Genomic DNA, 19,471 nt, shown 5'->3' with positions numbered 1-19,471 from the left:
ATAGCACATTAAGATCTGTACGCATTCTAACTACTAAAGAGGTACAAGGCAACATGCCCATATTTTGTATGTACGGAAACCTACACTGTATCGTCAAATGTACTTACGCATCGCTCTTGTCTCTGCACGAACCCATGTATGCTGTATTATCCACGATACTTACAAACAAAAACTCTGCCAGACAGTGTGTGACCCCATTGTGATTGATGGCTTTGGCGCAAGCCACCAAATGTAACAACATCACTGTATGTAATGCCTACTAACTATTCAACCTTTCTTTCTGTAACCCAACCTATGCACTCAGTTAGTAATTTGGCTTCTGCGTAAGCCCTCTTTATTGATATACTACCTGTCTGACAGTGCAAAAATAAAGAATAAAAAAAACAACAAAAAAAACGGTACATATATGACCAATTCTCCATGGGTATGGAAACTTTTGAGCACAACTTGTAGTAGGTGTACTTGGGGCTTTCGACCCCCAAGCTGTGAGGATGGCACAGCAGATTCCACATGGAACATCTGAGATATCTGTCCAGAAGAGTGCGGTTCTAGGAATAAACAATGTGATGTGCAAAATTACGAGATAAATGGAAGAGTACCTGAAAATGAAGACGACCTCTATTTCTGGTAAGTAAGGTACCAAACAAATTTAGAAATGCAAGCTGCCATTGTGGAAGTATAGCATAACAGGGTGAATCTATGGTAGCAGTAATGACGATGCACATACAGTATGCCTACTTTATTTTCACCAATCTAACATGTACAATAATCCTGATTTTGTTGAATGCTGCCTCAGCATATAATCAAAGGGTAGTATGCTTACTTTTTTTTGGAATGTTTTGGAGCTTGTAATTTCCAATTAACTCTCTCTTGTAACAATACACTTTAAACTGTGAAATTTGTCTTTCAAGTGGTCGGTAAGTACTACTAAAACTTGAGTGTAGTCCGATTTTGGAGGATGTATATGATTAGCCGTATCAGCATCAAGCTTAAGTATACCTTAGGCCAATTACCCCACCTCAGTCTTTAAGGTCCAAGTTCAGAATAAAACATGGCTTTTAATTTAAAAAAAGGTTTTAATGTTGCCTTTTGGGGATGGAATTCAAATATAAGCCCATGTCATAAAAACAGGGTGTTGGATGGCTTTAGTTTCCTTTATCATCTGATTAGAAATTGTCTAATGATTCTGAGCCACATACTCTAAAGACGCCATCTTGGGTTGCTCATAGCATATCTGGAAACTAATACAACTTAATCATTGAAAAAGGGGAAGGAAGATTAAGGTAGTGCCAGTAGTATATTGTGTATTATTGTATATATTTAAAACATATTTTTTAAAAAACCTAAAAAGGTACTGTTAAAATGTAAAATAAAATACAATAAAAATGTCCACAACAAAGTCCAAAATGGAATAAAATACCACTTGCAAGAGAAACAGCCAAGGTAGTTTTCTTATAGGGAATTTTGTGTCAAAGAAGGCTTGAAATCTGTATGTGCATATAAGAGAACTGAAAAAAAAACCAATGTATATACAATATAGCTGAGTAAGTGGTAATATTGATTTTACTCACATTTACCAGAGCTATGACCAGCTCTAGTTATGACAGCGTAGAGTGGTATTATCCCCACTTCTAGGATATATGGGTAGGTGTAGTTCTCATATCTCCCAATGGTAAAACATCAAAAAGATCCAGGGCAATAGAAACAAAATAGAACAAAAATAGTGTTCTCTGTATATATAGAACCATGATTATCAAATATATATATATATTGAACTCACATTTGATTGACCAGACTCACTGCTCGGTGGATAGGGGAAAGACATACCAATGTTGTTTTTCTACAACTGAAAATGTATCTGTATTGTCCTAAGTTGATGATGTCATTTTGGCGCCAGAATTCGAATTTGTTTTGTCTGACATTTCTTATATAAACCTCTGTCTGCCAGGCTTACTATCTATCTCTACTTGATAAAGCCTTATATGCACATACGGATTCCAAGCCTCCTCGGACATGAAGTTACCTATAAGAAAACTACCTCCATTAAGAATTTGCTGTTCCGCTTGCAAGTGGACTTTATTGTGGACATTTTCATCTTATTTTATTTTATTTTATTTTATATTATACAGTACCTTTTATGTATATATAGAATAATAAACAATATACTACTGGCGCTACCTGCCTCTTTCTTCCCTTTTTTCTCCGAATAATTCATTGGGGTCTGTGAGGGAGCCCCATCCCTTTTAGGTGTGCTGCCTGTGTTTGGTTTCTGTGGATTGTCAGCGCTGACCCTTTGCTTTGTTGTGCTCGTAAAACAACTTAATATCTTAATGTTGTGGCCAGTTAACCTTATCGATAACTGTGAGGTGAAATAGCTGGAAAAATATTATGAGTATCAATGCTTGCAGCATCAAGACCTGCATCCTTCCACCAGCTCAGGTGGCACTGCCCACTCCTGTTTCTGTGTTTTATTCCATTGTTTCAGCTTAGAATGATGCTCTGTCAATCTCAATATTAAGACATCCTTGGGATCTGTGTAATGAAGATGCAAGCCTTAACTTAACTCCCTAATAGTATTTTTCAATAAATGGAAATCTTAAGCAGGTGAAATAATTTTTGTATTCAAGTGATCTGAAAGCCACTATTTATTCTAATTTTGACAGTTTTTCTTGATCTCTCACAATGTTACCACCATCATCTTTCACACTCTTGTCAACATATTACTGTTTACATGTATAATAATGACTTTTTAAAACATTCAGAGCTACTCGCAGAACTTTATTATTGTATTTGATTTATTAATCTGTTTTTTGTTACTTTGAGTATTATCTTCTTTCCATATCAGAACCCATTGAGTTGCTTAGCAACAATATATCACAGTGTAACTTAAGCCAAAGAGATAACTATCATTCACTTTCTTTGCAAGCTTATAGTAACTAAGGGCATCTAATGAAGTTGGCATTTGCTTTTTTCAGTAATGCAGTAGTAATGAGGATAATTTGGGGTATTTAAATAGCTAGCTAATTTGAAGTTGGTTTTTTTTCAATGTATGATTTTTATTGAAGAATTTTTACATACAAATATCAGGGGGGGGTTACAGAAAGAAAAAAAGGGGGGGAAGGGGGGGTAACAAATGTAGCATAATTCACACAGTTAAGCACATTATTCGCAAACCACAAGATATTCAAAAAAGGGTGGGGAAGGGGCACATAAGCGTCCACATTCCCGCTGTGACACAACAATAGCGTATTTTGACATCAGTAGATGGGCATTGTACATTATACCTTACTCTTCTACGGCTCATGTTAAGGAAGACTTGCGAGTGGTTCTCAAACAGGTAAGAGCGTACAGTTACATAAATGTGGAGTAAACAAACAGAATGATCTACGTGGGAAGCTTTGAATAACAAGATTCTGATGTGAATCATATGTATGGAACTGAATTATACAAAGCTCTAGGCTAAGGTGCTAATTTGGAGATCACATTCGCTTCCCAATCGTGCCATAGTGCATGGAATTTCGACATGTCTCCTTTCTTAGCCCATTCTTTTTCATGCATGTATATAGTATTGACTTTGGCAATTACCTCTTGTAATGTTGGACAAACTGAGCTTTTCCAGCGGGTTGCAATGCAGATCTTCGCTGCAGTGAGAATATTTAGCACCGCTGCTCATGAGGGGAACATGTCTAGGTCTGGTATCAAATGGAGAAGGTAATGTGCTGGAGAGAGTAGTAATGTTTGGCCGCTTACTGATACTATGAGGCTTTGAATTTGAAGCCAGTAATTGGTGAGCATTGTGCAATCCCAAAGAACATGTGGTAGCGTACCTTTTTGGAGGTTACACCTCCAGCAAAGGGAAGAAACATTTGGAAAAATATTACTGAGACTATCTGGCGTTAAATACCATCTCATTACCACTTTGAGGTACGCTTCCCAATGGGTAACGCATTTTGATGATTGTTTGGTATACCTGACGGCCTTATCCCAATGGATATGGATGTCTATACCCAGATCCCTTTCCCAGCGAAGCCTATATGATAATGTGCCACTCGTCTTAGCCAGCGATATCTGTAAATAGCAGAGGGAGAGGAATTTCAAGGATGATAGGTTCGCCTTGCAAGCGTAGCCTATGCGCCCCACTATACTCAATGTAGATGGGTCGATATATTCAATCCCTCTAGATTGCAATAAGTGTTTCACCCTTAAGTATAAAAACAGATCTCGTGGCATCAGCTCGAATGTGCGTTGAAGATCCGGAAATGGGATCAAGCCCGTACGAGCATATAACAAATGTACATGAGTTATACCCTTTGTCGTCCAGTTGTGTACTGGCAAGTTTGGTGAAATAACTGATAGGGCTTGTAGTGGTGCCACATATAATAATTCCTCTTGAGGGCATAGTATTGAGCTCTCCAATATCCATGATTTCAATAAAAACCTTGTGGTCGTCAGCATGGATGATGATGCTGGGATAACCCTAGACCAAAGGTTATCGGATAAAGACCGAGTGTTCCCACATTCAGCCTCCAGTTTCAACCATATTGGTCTGGATCTATTAGTGATAATGTCTAGGCCTTGAGCCAAAATTGTTGCCCTATAGTAGTTCTTAATGTTTGGGAGGTTAAGGCCACCTTTGTTGAAGGGGAGCCAGAGGGACTGGGCCGCAATCCTTGGTGGTTTTTTTTTCCAAACGTGTGCGTTTATTGCAATTTGGAATCTGTTTAAAAGAGCATTTGGAAGGGCGATCGGCAGTGTTCTAAAAAGGTACAATATATTGGGCATTATCATCATTTTAATGGAATTGATCCTACCTATCCAAGATGTATTTGCCTTATCCCACGCTCCAGTTTGTTTTGAAATCCCAGCTAGTACTGTTTCATGATTTTCTCGAATAATTTGCTTATGGGAACACGCAATCTTTACCCCTAAATATAATATTGATGTTTTGCACCATTCAAAAGGGTACTTATCCTTTAGAGTATGGATTATCCCTTGGTCCAAGTGGACAGGAAGTATTTGTGGGTTTTTTTTATATTGTTCTTATAGTAAGAAACATTGCTGTATTCGTGCAGGGTGTCTATAAGGTGGGGGATAGATTGTACCGGTGTTTGAAGAAACAACATAACGTCGTCAGCAATGAGTGCAATTTTCTTTTCGCCGTCGGGCGTTTGAAGGCCTGGAAGTAAAGGGTTTGTTTTTATTGTTTTTACCAATGGCTCTAAACATAAAATGAAAATAAGGGGAGATAATGGGCAGCCTTGCCTGGTGCCATTTGTTATAGTGAAGTTGCGTGAGGTGAACCCCGTATTGAATACCTTAGCCGACGGCGATGAGTATAAGGCCAGAATACTGTCTATAAAGGGTCGGGAAAAATTGAACGCTGAAAGTGTGCTAGCCATGTAGTTCCAGTTAAGGCGGTCAAATGCCTTTTCCGCATCTAACGCCATTAGGACTCCTTTTTGTTTATGTTTAAAAGCCCATTCCAATAAATCCATACAGTATCTAGTGTTATCTCCAACTTGCCGTCCAGGCACAAAGCCCGCCTGTTCCCCCGATACCAGAGTGGATAAAAGAGGTTTTAGTCTGTTGGCTAACAATTTTGCATATAATTTTACATCAGCGTTTAGTAGCGATATTGGCCGCAGATTGCTACAAATTGTAGGCGCTTTATTCGGTTTAGGTAATGTTATGATATAGGCTTCTAACATTTCCCCAGGAAACTTCCCGGTTTGTCTGACTGTATTGAACAACCTTGTAATATGAGGAGTAATTTGATCAGCTAATTTGATGTAGTAATAATCCGATAGCCCGTCAGGGCCTGGGGCCTTATGTTTGGGAAGTGCTTGAATTGCTTCTTTAACCTCACTTTCTGTGAATGGAGCATTTAGCTGCTCATTTTGGAGTGTCGTAAGTTGTGGAAGTTCTATTCTTGATAGATAATTGTCTACTTCTATTTGAGAAGGTATGTGTGTGTCTCCTTGTGACTTTAAGTTGTATAGACCCTCATAATAATAGGAAAGTTCATCCACTATGTCATTAGGGTTATAAATTCTGGTGTCGGAGTTGGAGATTAGGTACGGGATTTTGGTCTGGAGGTATCTAGATTTCAATTTGCTCGCTAACAACTTGCCCGCTTTGTTACCCATATGGTAATAATGTTGGTTAAGCTTCTGAGCATGTTTTGTAAATGCCTGTGTGTTTAGGTGTTGGAGGGCTGTGCGGGTGCTGGCAATCTGTTTGGATAGAGCTTTCGAGGGGGATGCCTTATTCAACGACTCTAATGACAATAAGTTTTGGGTCAAGGTGGTAAGTTTCTTGCTAAAATGGGATTTAATAGAAGAGCCCAGCTGGACAAGAACTCCTCTAATAACCGCCTTGTGGGCTAACCACTGCGTTTCTATGGAAGTGTCGTCAGTGTTGTTGAGAGTAAAGTATTCCTCCAAAGCCGACTGTACTTTTTGTAGATGTGCAGGCCCATCTAGTATGGATTCATTTAGCCTCCATTTGCCTCTACCCTTAGCAGGGTATGGAACTGCAATGGTGGTTATAATTGGGGCATGATCAGACCATGTTCGTGGTTCAATCGATTGACTAATTAGGTGCGGCAGTGTGAGTTTATCTATCAAGCACATATCAATTTGTGTATATGTAGTGTGGACTTGTGAGAAATATGTAAAGTCTTTTGCTGTGGGATAGAGATTTCTCCAAGAATCGTATAGGTCGTGTGAGTGTATGAGTTGGGAAAAAAGCTTGCTAGTCTGCTTGGAGATTTTGTTTGGACGTTTGTTGTGTATGCGTTGTACATCTAAGAGCGGATCTAACGTGCAATTGTAGTCTCCGCAGATTATTACGTGGCCCTTGCGCATTCGGAGTATTCTTTTAACGGCCTTAGACAGGAAGGAGATTTGGGCTGTGTTAGGTGTGTACAAGGAGGCAACTGTTATTAGTAAGCCATTTAATTCACCTACTAAAATTAGTAGTCTGCCCGCTTGATCTGCATATTGGGCATGTAAGGTGAAGCTTCAATCGGAGTGGAAGAATATAGCAACACCTTTCGTTTTGTTGTCTGCATGTGCCTGGAATCCCGTAGGATATCTTGGTGAACGGAGCGTGGGTGGGTTATTCTTAGAAAGATGGGTCTCTTGAAGGCACACTATTGCCGCATTGGAGGCATTCATATCTTTTAGAACTTGGCGCCTTTTATAGGGACTGTTAAGCCCTTTGACATTAAGGGAAAAAAATTTCATGGCGTTGTTAGTCATTGGCATAGAGTATAGTCATGCATTGGAAGTTGCTATTCGTATTCGAATTAAAGAGTATGGTTTGGTGTGGCCCTGATGGCAGCTTACTACTTTTCGCGTGGAGTGTGTGTCCTATAGTATTTAAGTCTAGGTTCTGTGGAGGTGATTCGGTTGGGTTGACATAATGTGGTACTGGGCGTAGAAGTACAGTAAGCAGGATTTGAGGGAAGGTGATGGATAAAGGAGGGGGTAGGTAAAAAGGAGAGAAACTAACGTATATACAAACAGCTCCCTCATGGGGGAGACACAAAAAGGTCATGTAGAGGGCACACCGAATGCACTCAAGGGGTGACCTGAAGTAGAGGGGGGGTAAGGGCGTACCCGTCGACCTGACAGATAGTGGCTTGAGTGCCGTTTGAATGAAGGACAATTGATAAGAGAAATAAAGTATCACAGTGCAACTTACTGGACAAATTTATGAACATTAACCTTATTAGTAAGGACTATCCGCGTTCCCTGTCACTGACCAAGTGGCTGGTTGGGTTCTCTCAGCATGTTAGTAGAACGCGTGAGTATTGAGTGGGTTATGCGCCAAGTAAGCTCTATGTCTATATGAAGGGTGCATGAGAAGGTAGCAAAGTATGCTACCAAGGTAAGGTGCATGCTGAGTGATGATATGCACGGCTATTATACCTGACAGGAAAGTAAGCATAATACGCCTATTGTTGGTCAGAACGTGAGGTTCCGTGTCGAAAGTGCTGTTTGCATACTCGAAGTGATATAACCCATATTCATATCCCTTGAACCCTGGGCATGTGGTTGATTACCAAAATCTAATTTATATGTTAAACCATACATTTGCGCCAGTGAAGGTCGGGAAGAATCCCCAGTCGCTGCATGTGGTAAACATGCCGCAAGAGGGATTAAACCCGACCACTGAGACATGTGGGATAGAGAGTACCTGTGCGCCTTGTTGCATGCAGTAGTACATTTTTCGCATAAAACATAAGAAACTAACAGTCTATCATTCGCAGAACAAATCCCAGTAATATTGCTCACATTCATATCTTTTGATCTCTAGTCGTGAGACTAACTTCATAGATTTAATTGACATGTTAAAGCATACTTTAGCGATAATGATAATGATCGTCGGGAAGAATCCCCAGTCGCTGCACGTGGTTACATGCCGCAAGATGGATTAAACCCGACCTGTAAAAAATGTGTGAAAGAAAATATCTATGCGCCTTATTGCATGCAATGGTACATTTTCGCTTAGAACGTAAGAAATTAACAGTCTAACATGTATAGAACCTATCTCAGTTGTTCGAGTTCATACCCATACCGCCAACACGGTCAAGACACGGATAAGGTGCGAAAGTCTATTTTTTCTTATTTTGCGTGCCGGCCATCTGCCAATCCGCCGATATTTTCTTGGGAGAAGTCGCAGTGGTGAGTTCTTGTTGGTCGCTTTCGTTGTGCCAGAGACCCCATTCCATTAGTAGTTTCATACCATCTTCGGGTTCAGCAATCACTCGTGTCTTGCCTTGACGCCATACGAGTAACTTGGTCGGGTACCCCCATTTATAGGCCACGTTGTTGTTGCGCAGAGTCTTGGTGATGGTAATAAATTCTTTTCTTCGTGCCATAGTAGATGCTGAGAGATCCGCGAATAAAGCTATTTTAGCATGCGGTTCTGGAAGTGTAGGGGATTTTCTTGCAGCAGTCAGCAATGCTTCTTTGTGGATGTAGTAATGAAACTTGACAATTGTATCTCTAGGGTTGTCGCTGGATAGCCGGGCCGGCCTGGGGAGTCTATGCATTCTGTCATATGCCCAGGCCGAATCAGGCACATCAGGGACTAACGATTTGCAGGTGGACAGTATGTAGGCTGGAAGGGCGTCGTTAGAGATATCCTCAGGGATCCCCCTGAAGCGGATATTCTGTCGCCTTGATCTGTCCTCTAAATCTGACAGCTTTAGTTTCAAGGTGGTATTTTCTTCTGCTGTTTGTCTACTACTTCGTTGTGAGCAGAGCACAATTCCGCCGACGTATTTTCAAGATGGCTGGTCCCCATCAATGCGTTGGAAGTCCGCTTTTATCGTGGCTCTTAGGTTTTGTAACATTCTATGGAGGCTCTTTTCTGTTACAACGGAGTCAGAATATTTGGAGGACACCGATTCTGGGTCAGAGAGGCCGTCGGAAAAATGTTCTGCCTCCTCGTCGCCATCTTGGATCGTTTTCCGGCGGTCCTTTTTCCTCGATTTCATCGAGTCCTGTAGCTTAAGTTGCTTGGACGGTGACATGTTGCAACTCCTCACAGGTCGAGGAATGTAAAAATCAATATTTCCCTGAATTTTAAATAAAAGATTGCTTATGTTGTAGCTAGTCAGGTCGAACAGCCGACGGAGCCCTTAAACCATGCGACCAGACACACCGGAAGCCAGACACGCCCTAATTTGAAGGTTTTAATAAGCTCATGCATAATAAAGTGATCAGGTATTATTTTTAATGCATGGCTGATTTTTTCAATTTATCTTGCTGTGTAGCAACCAGGTTATGGAATGTTGAAGGGATGGGGCTTATTAATTACAGTGTATCCTTCTACCACCTTACCCGCCACAAACTTTGCATCTCACTTTACTGAAAGGATCTCTACAATCAGAGAATAGATCTCTAACTTCTCACCTTCCACTACCAATAAATCATCCAACCCCACTCCCTCCACCATTCTACACTCATTCGCACCTGCTACAGCAGAAGAGGTTTCTGCTCTGCTTAGGTCCTCCCTCCCCACCACCTGTTCCCTTGATCCTATTCCCTCATATCTCATCCACACTTTGTCTCCCTCTCTTGCTCTTCCTCTCACTAAAATGTTCAATCTCTTCCTTTCCTCTGGCACATTTCCCTCACCCTTCAAACATGCAACTATAACCCCCATTCTGAAAAAGCCCAGCCTTGACCCCAACTCCCCATCCAACTACCGCCCTAACTCGCTACTGCAATTTGCCTCCAAGATCCTCTAGAGTTGTGTACACCAGGCTGACTGGCTTTCTCAAATCCAACTCTCTGCTTGACCCCCTTCAGTCTGGATTCCGTGCTGGTCATTCTGTCGAAACAACTGTGACCAAAGTATCCAACGATTTAATTGCTGCTAAATCTCGCGGCCAATACTCTATCCTAATTCTTCTTGATCTTTCTGCTGCCTTTGACACTGTTGATCATAAACAGCTTCTCCGCATTCTCCATAATTTTGGTCCACGGGATACTGCTCTCTCTTGGTGCTCTTCCTACCTCTCCCAGCGCTCTTTAAGTGTTTCTTTCTCTGACTCTGCCTCTCCCCCCCCAACCACTCTCTGTCGGCGTCCCCCCAGGTTCTGTCCTTGGTCCCCTACTGTTCTCTATCCATTACGTCTCCCTTGGTAAACTCATCAGCTCCTTTAGCTTCCATTACCATTTCTATGTGGATGACATACAAATCTGATCTCTCTCTGCCCATCTTGACTCGTGTCTCTGACTGCCTCTCTGCGATTTCCAACTGGATGGCTGCTCACTTCCTTAAACTCAACCTGTCCAAAACAGAACTTCTGGTCTTTCCTCCATCAATTGTTACCACTCCTGTGTCTCCATCCAAGTCAACAGCACTACCATCACCTCTACCTCGCAGGCTCGCTGCCTGGGTTATCTTTTTGACTCCAACCTCTCCTTCACCCCTCATGTCCAATCAATCACCAAATCCTGTCACTTCCATCTCAAAAACATAGCATGCATCCACCCCTATTTAATGCCAGATGCGGCTAAGGTGCTGGTCCATGCTCTTTTTCTCTCTCGCCTTGACTACTGCAATACCCTTCTCCGTGGTCTTACGTGTTCCCAGATTGCACCGCTGCAATCTATAATAAACGCGGCGGCGAGGCACATTTTCCTGTCTGCTCGCACCTCCCATGCCTACCTGCGCTGTCAGTCCCTGCATTGGCTTCCAGTTAGATATAGGGCAAAATTTAAAATTCTGGTGCTTGCTTACATAATGCTGCTCCAACCTACCTATCCTCCCTAATACACAAGTATGACCAGTCGAGGCCCCTACGCTCTGCCAAAGAACTACTTATCTCCTCTGTACATACTCCCACCTCTAATGCTCGCTTCCAAGATTTCTACAGGGCTGCACCTCCTCTGTGGAACTCCCTTCCCTTCTCCGTAAGACTTTCACCCAGTCTCCACTCATTAAAAAAATAACTGAAAGCTCACTTCTTAAAGAAAGCATATCAATTAAACTGTTAGCAGGTTTTTATCCCCTGCCCCCTATGACTCCTCTCCTGCAACTGTAAAAAAAGAAATACTATGCCCTCAATGAATACTTTTCTAACAACCTACTTCGTACCCCTACTTTTACCCTTTGTGTGACTATACCCCACCCCCTCTAGAATGGAAGCTCATTGAGCAGGGCCCTCCACCTCTCTGTTAGTCTACGTCCAGTTGTCTGGTTACAATTACATGTCTGTTAGTCCACCCATTGTACAGCGCTACGGATTCTGATGGCGCTATATAAATAATAAAATAATAATAATATTTAAGGGACAAATTGTCGCTGGTTTCATTTGCTTGATGTACCTGGGCAGTATGATGTGGTTTACTCTGACTAATCAGTTGATTTATTTAGTTATGTATTTATTTTTTTATTTATTAATTCTTATTTTATCCATTGTAGTTTTAACAATTATAAAATACCTATACAACAGACAAAAAGACATATAATACACAACAAGTATAGAGAGCATTGCATGTCAACATGTCATACTGGTCCTAAAAGTCCTTCACCAAAAGACCAGGAGAACAAGCATATCCACAGCAAATCCACAGGCAAGTGTAAGCTCCAACAATCTATACGTTAATTTATTTGAATTAATTCACTGATAATATTAAAATACTGCACTTAATTCAGCTTCCTGTCATCTTGTTTTCCATATTGTTCCACTTTGATCCTGGACTGAGGATGCCCATAAGGAGCTGCTTCCCTGCACCACTCAATACAATATTTAAAAATAAAGTCAACACTCAAAGGGATTTATATATGAAAAAAGGATAAATGTATTGTAGCAAAAAGACCGCAAGACCATTTTAAAGCATACATTTCTTATATATTCTTTTATACATACACACATACATATAATTTAAATGTGGTGACACTTATGACTGGGACAGTGAATTTTTTTACATCACAGCATTATCACAGATGTGAGCTATTATATACTGCAAAGTTCTACTGATAATTACCAATTGCATATTAACTGTAGCATATACCAACTATAACAATGGGATGTCTCAGATCATCAGATGGTAAGGGAACAGTCTCTTAATTATTGTACTCGAGTCCACAAAAAGGAGGTCAACAAATCAACAAAGATGATGCAAGTCAAAGTTACTGCTCCAACCCAGAATTGTGAAGAATGCCTTTACACACCTGTGTAATCTCCAATGAGTTGGAAGACATATCCTGGAAGGCATCATTAAGAACACCTAATAAAGTTAATGACTAATGAACAAACATGTGTGAAGGGAGATGGACAGAGGAATTGAGACAAGGATGAGCAGGGGACCACTAGGTAGAAATCAATGTGCTTATTGTAGCGAGGAAGGACATTGGAAGGGTGAATGTCCACAGAGGGAATATATTGCAGGCGGTAGACAAGATGAGAGAAGGGGGCGAGGTGGTTATGGTGGTAGCTTTAGAGGATGAGGAAGTGGAAGTTTTGAAGGGAATAATGGAAATAGCAGAGGGGGTGTTCAGGAAGGCAGATATTACCCACCTACTCAAAGACGCAGGGATAGGGAAGATAAAGATTTTGTTGGTCTGGCTGACACCGTCATGGAAGACTATTGATACCGACCGGGCTCCATCCCCCTTGGCCGAGCGGAGCCTATGGTTGACGTAAAAATAGAGGGAAAGAGAAGTCCTTTCATGATTGGCACAGGTGCTGAACATTCAGTGGTGACTAAGTTGGTAGCTACTCCTTCTGGAAAGACTGTAACTGTGATAGGAGCTACTGGGAGAAGCGCTGCTAGACCGGTTCTCAGGAGTCGCACTTGAATTTTAGGAGGCCATTTTGTGAAGCACCAGTTCCTATATATGCCAGAGTGTCCAATCCAACTTCTAGGATGAGATCTATTAGCAAAGCTTCAGGCTCAGATAACTTTTCTACCTAATGGATCAACGTCTCTAAAGTGTAATAAATCACCAGGCATGATAGCGGTATTGGTGCCAAAGGAAGAAGAATGGCGCTTCTATTCTGTAATAACAAATGCAAACCCTAAGAGTGATGGAAGTTTATTTGACATTCCAGTATGGGCAGAGAATAATCCTCCAGGACTTGCTCGTAACATCCCACCGATACATATTGAACTAAAGCTTGGGGCCTATCCTGTGAGCCTACGTCAATATCACATACCTCAAAAGGCCAAGAAGAACATACAGACCTACTTGGATAAGTTTGTGAAGCATGGCATCCTAAAATTCTGTACCACCCCTTTGAACACTCCATTGTTACGTGTTCAGAAGCCAGGATCAGATGAGTATCGTCCTGTACAAGATCTAAGAGCAGTTAATGATGCAGTAGTACCCAACCCCTATTATCTGCTTGCCTTAATTCCAGGTGGGGCAACCTACTTTACAGTTTTAGATCTTAAAGATGCTTTCTTTTGCCTTCGGATTGCTGCTGAAAGTCAGTGTATCTTTGCTTTTCAATGGGAAGATGCTGTCACGGGATCAAAACGTCAGATGACTTGGACCAGGCTACCTCAAGGGTTCAATAATTCACCTACCCTATTTGGATCTGCACTAAGTCAGGTTTGTCAAGACTTCAAATCCATCCCAGGGGAATGTGTATTGCTTAAGTATGTGGATGATATCTTGATAGCGGCAGTTACTAAAGAGATGTGCCAGCAAGCAACCCATGATTTACTACATATTCTTTTGAGGGCAGGATACAAGGTGTCAAGGAAGAAGGCGCAATTGTGTCAGCAAATTGTCAAATATTTAGGATTCCAAATCTCTGAAGGTCAAAGAACAATGGGACCTGAAAGAAAAGAAGCAGTGTGTCAGATACCTGTACCCAAGAATAGAAGACAAGTATGGGAATTCTTGGGAGCAGCAGGATTCTGTAGGATATGGATTCCTAATTATGCAATATTGGCGAAAACTCCTGTATGAAGCGGTAAAAGGCATGGAATATGATCCCTTCCTGTGGACCACAGAACAACAGAAGGCATTTGAAGACATCGAGAAAGCACTTATGAGTGCCCCAGCCCTAGGCCTATCAGATCACACGCATCCTTTTTACCTGTATGTGCATGAGCAAAGAAGAATGGCTGTGGGAGTGTTAACTCCGTAACTAGGACCATGGCAAAGACCTGTAGCCTACATGTCCAAACAGTTGGATGCGGTGGCTAGTGGTCTTACACATTTTCTGCGAGCAGTGGCTGCCGCTGCTCTGTTGGTAGCGGAAGCTGACAAGCTCACGTTGGGTCAGGAACTCTATATGTTAGTACCTCATGCAGTACAGACCCTACTGGATTACAAAGGTAATCATTGGTTTAGCAATAGCAGAATGACCGAATGACCAAATACTAGGCTATGCTATGCGAAAATCAAAGAGTACATCGTGAGACTGTCAACAATCTCAATCCAGCTACCCTTCTGCCACAGACTGCTGAAAGTCAACATGATTGTCTGGAGATATTGGATGAAGTATTTTCAAGAAGGCCTGATCTCCATGATTTCCACATCTAGAATTCGGACATACAGTATTATACGAATGGTAGTAGTTTTGTGAAAGAAGGTATTCGGTATGCAGGGTATGCGGTAACCACCATAGATAAGGTAATAGAAGCACGACCATTGTCGAAAAGGACATCAGCACAGAAGGCGGAACTAATCGCACTGACAAAGGCCTTGCAACTAGCTGAAGGGTTGAGAGTGAACATCTATACAGATTCTAGATATGCCTTCCTAACAACTCATGCCCATGGAGCGTTGTATAAAGAAAGAAGACTTTTTAATTCAGAGGGAAAAGAAATTAAAGTATGCAGCGGAGATACTTCAGCTATTGGAGGTAGTATGGGAGCTGAAGTCGGTATCATACACTGCAGAGCACATCTGAAGGGCGATAGTGATGTGGTGAGAGGAAATCGTATGGCAGATAATGCTGCAAAACATGCTGCTGAATGTAGGCAAGAGGAATATGTGGGGTATGTTGTTGCCCTTGTACCGGCACCACTGTCTCAATAGACTCCGGTGTATACAACCCAAGAGAAGGAGTGGCTGAAAACTGAATCTGGAAAATACTTGGAGAATAATTGGTATCAGTTAGAAGATGGAAGGATAGTCATCCTGGCATCTCTGGCTATAGAGATTGTTCAGAACTTCCATAATGGCACACATTCAGGAAGAGATAGTATGGAAGAATCTCTCAGATTTTTTTCCATCTTACCCAAGCTATTGTCCAGAGATGTGTTTAGTGCGCTCGTAACAATGCAAGACAAACCACCTGGAGTTCAGTATATGGGGAGACTCCACATGTCAGACTTACAAATAGATTACACGGTGATACCCAAATCTGGGGGATATCGTTATCTGCTGGTAGAGGTGTGTACCTACTCTGGTTGGGTAGAGGCCTGTCCAACTCATACAGAAAAAGCAGGAGAGGTTGTTAGGTTTCTGTTACGGGAAGTTATACCCAGATATGGACTTCCGTGTTCTATAGGGTCTGATAATGGTCCAGCTTTTGTCTATCAATGTCTACAACAACTGACTCATGTACTTGGCATCAAGTGGAGACTCCATACAGCATATAGACCTCAGAGTTCTGGAAAAGTGGAAAGGATGAACAGAACTATAAAAACTCAATTGGCTAAAATGTGTCAGGAAACTCAGCTCAAGTGGAATGTCCTTTTGCCAATAGCTCTGTTGCGAATACGTAGAATTCCTACTAGAAGAATGGGTCTGTCTCCCTTTGAAATCATGTATGGGCGTCCACCTCCCATACTTAGTAATTTAAGGGGGGACTTATGTCAGTTGGGTGATGGAATTACTCGGCAGCAGGTTATGGGGTTGGGTAAAACTATGGAGGAGGTACAGAAATGGGTAGGTTACCTGTGAACATATATCCACCTGTTCACTCTTACCATCCACGTGACCAAGTATGGATAAAAGAATGGAATACTGTCCCATTAGGTCCAAAGTGGAGGTGTCCTTATGTTGTTCTTTTATCTACCCCAACAGCTGTAAAGGTGGCAGAGGTGACTCCGTGGATTCATCACTCTAGGGTTAAACCAGCGGCAGATTCCTTGCAAGCTACTCCAGATCCTGAGAATCCTTGCAAGATCCGGTTGAAGTGAATTAACCAGTCGGATTGAACGTGTCGTGAGAAAAAGTACGAGGGGATATCGGGACATTCTAGTTAAAAGTCTGCAGAGATCTAATAATCTCTGACCACCTGCCTACTTGTTATAGTCAGTGTCTCAAAGGGACCTCTGTGAAGGTAAGTGAGGATCAGAAGGACAACAATCCTTGCAGCCCTCACAAGCGGGAAGCTGAGGTGCCATTGCACGGTCGAAGAATAAGATGAGAACCACAAGAATGATGTACTTAATTATGTGTTTTAGTATTTTTATAATTTTTCAGGAGGGTAAAGGTAAGGATATTCAAAGCTGTGTTAGTTGTATTAAGACTACCAAAACAGGTAACCAAATATCCCAAACTCTTATTTGGCACTCACAATATGAATGTAGAGGATCTGTGTCTAGGTGTAAGTACTTAGATACCGATTATAGTGTGTGTCAACCGATATCAGGTAAACCAAAGTGTTTCGATCCCCAATTCCAACCCCGTACAATTTGGTTGGTAATTCAGAATAGTAACTCCCAGGGGACATTAATAAATAGGACTGTGATAAGCACCATGCATTCCACGGGTATTCTATTATTTGATGCATGTAAAGCAATTTCGGGTAGCAGAAAACCTTGGAATGTATGCGGTAATCTTAAATGGGAACGGACTTATGGGTTTATTATCCAAAGGTTGCCCACTACACCGTATTGTAAAACTATGGAGTGTAACCCCGTGCATATGACCATTTCTAATCCCCAGCACTTAATTGACAAGTTTGGGAATCTTTTTGGGTTTCAGATACATGGTACAGGAACAGATCCAGGAGCCATAATATATGTAGGTCTTGAAACAGAGACAACAGCTGCTCAAACTCATCTGGTTTGTCATTCCTTTTATGAGGAGATGAGTGTTAAAGATAACGTTCCCCACAATGTTAAGAATCTGTTTATTGATTTGGCTGAGAGTATTGGAGGTAGTCTTAATATAGTTAAACTGCTTTGTATGTGGAGGTAAGAATATGGGAGACCAATGGCCATAGGAGGCAAGAGAAGTTTGGTACCCTGATTCTGAGACAAATGAACAACAGATGCCTTCCCAGTCTGATCATCAAGTAAGTATAAGAGGAAAATGAGAGTGGCAGTTAAAAACATCTATCATAGGCCATGTATGTTTAGCTAGAAGAGGGCCAATGTATAATACACCTGTTGGCGAGTTAACATGTTTGGGACAGAAGGCCTACAATGCCGATACTAAATATACTACTTGGTGGTCAGCTTCAAATGTCTCAGAACCTACTAATCCCCAATTACACTAATTTGAAAGAAGTAGGGTCTGATCTATCTGCTACATCTAATTGGAGAGCCCCAGCGAATTTGTTTTGGATCTGTGGTAAAAAAGCATACTCTGAGTTACCACAAGATTAAGAGGGGGCATGTGTGCTAGGTATGCTCAAACCATCCTTCTTGTTGCCAATTGAAACAGGAGAGACCTTGGGAGTCAAGGTTTATGATGTGAATCATAGAAAGAAGCGAGCTTCAGTGAATGTAGGTAGCTGTGAAGATGATGAGTGGCCTCCGCAGTGTATTATTAATTATTATGGACCTGCTACCTGGGCGGAAGATGGCACATATGGTTATAGAACCCCAATATATATACTCAACCGCATTATAAGATTACAGGCGGTGGTTGAAATTATTACCAACTAGACAGCACAAGCACTCAACCTCTTAGCAAAGCAGAATACCTGGATGCGATCAGCCATATACCAGAATAGGCTAGCCCTTGATTACTTACTAGCAGTAGAAGGAGGTGTGTGCGGGAAGTTTAACCTTAGTAACTGTTGTCTGCACATATATGATGAGGGGCAGGCAGTGGTTGATCTTGCCAGTCACATGGTTAAACTGACGCATGTACCTACTCAGATCTGGAACGGGTATAATCCGAGTAGTTGGTTCGGGAGTTGGTATGAGCAGCTTGGTGGGATTAAGGCATTGGTAGGAGGAGTATTGTTTATTATATTCTTATGCCTCCTCCTGCCCTGCCTAATCCCACTAGTGGTCAGGTCTATACGTAGGGTTAAAGAGAGCATTACAGAAAGAAAGACAGCTGCCCATGTAATGGCTGTCTGGAAGTATGAACCCCTAGCCCAGAGAGAGAATAATCAGGATGAGGAATGTTGAGAAAGCATGAAGTTAAGTTAGAATGCTTACAAGGTCTGTTCTGGTTCATGGTTACTTGAGTGATGTTGGTAAATTATGATTAGTGATGCATCTGGAATAATGTTATCAGAGGCATCAAAGGGGAGAATGTGATGGGATTCAAGCATGGTCAAAATTTAGTAGGCCGAAATCTCCACATGGCATATGCTAATTAGTATCTGGTTACAAACAGTTGGATGAGTCATCAGTGTACTGAGCATGTGAGGAAATGGAAAGCACATTCCTTTGTCTTTAACAAGCAATGTGGTCTGCCCATATAAGGTGATCCAGAATATCCTGTTCACGGATTCGTCTAAGGGTACATGTAGGTGGAAGCTATGGATGGGAGGAGTTACTGTAACAAAAAAGCTCTGTCCCCATGTGCTTGGTCTCTCAGATATTTTTGGAACAGGAGTTCATCTGAGACCCGATCGGTATGAATAAAGAACCTTTTCACTTCCTGAAGACCTGCCTCCATCTCTTTGTGTTTGGCTTCTGCAATTGATTACGGTAACAATAATAGTGTAATACAGAGTAATACAGTATGTTATAATACAGTGAGGTACAGAGTGATACAGGATGATACAGAATATTATCATACAGTGTGATATAGAGTGATAGTGAATGCGATAATACAGTACAGTGTGATA

At 41.6% G+C, this 19,471-nt stretch overlaps 1 protein-coding gene across 1 annotated transcript in view; it reads left to right on the top strand.

Annotated features, from left to right (window-relative positions):
• Positions 1 to 19,471, top strand: part of LOC134576878 (carbonic anhydrase-related protein 10-like) — a 422,882-nt gene that overhangs the window by 13,244 nt on the left and 390,167 nt on the right. The window lies entirely within an intron of this gene.

Source organism: Pelobates fuscus, chromosome 11 (genome assembly GCF_036172605.1).
Source record: "Pelobates fuscus isolate aPelFus1 chromosome 11, aPelFus1.pri, whole genome shotgun sequence".
Taxonomy (NCBI): Eukaryota; Metazoa; Chordata; class Amphibia; order Anura; family Pelobatidae; genus Pelobates; species Pelobates fuscus.
The sequence above is the reverse complement of the archived record's forward strand: the minus strand, read 5'-3'. Positions and strand labels throughout refer to the sequence as shown.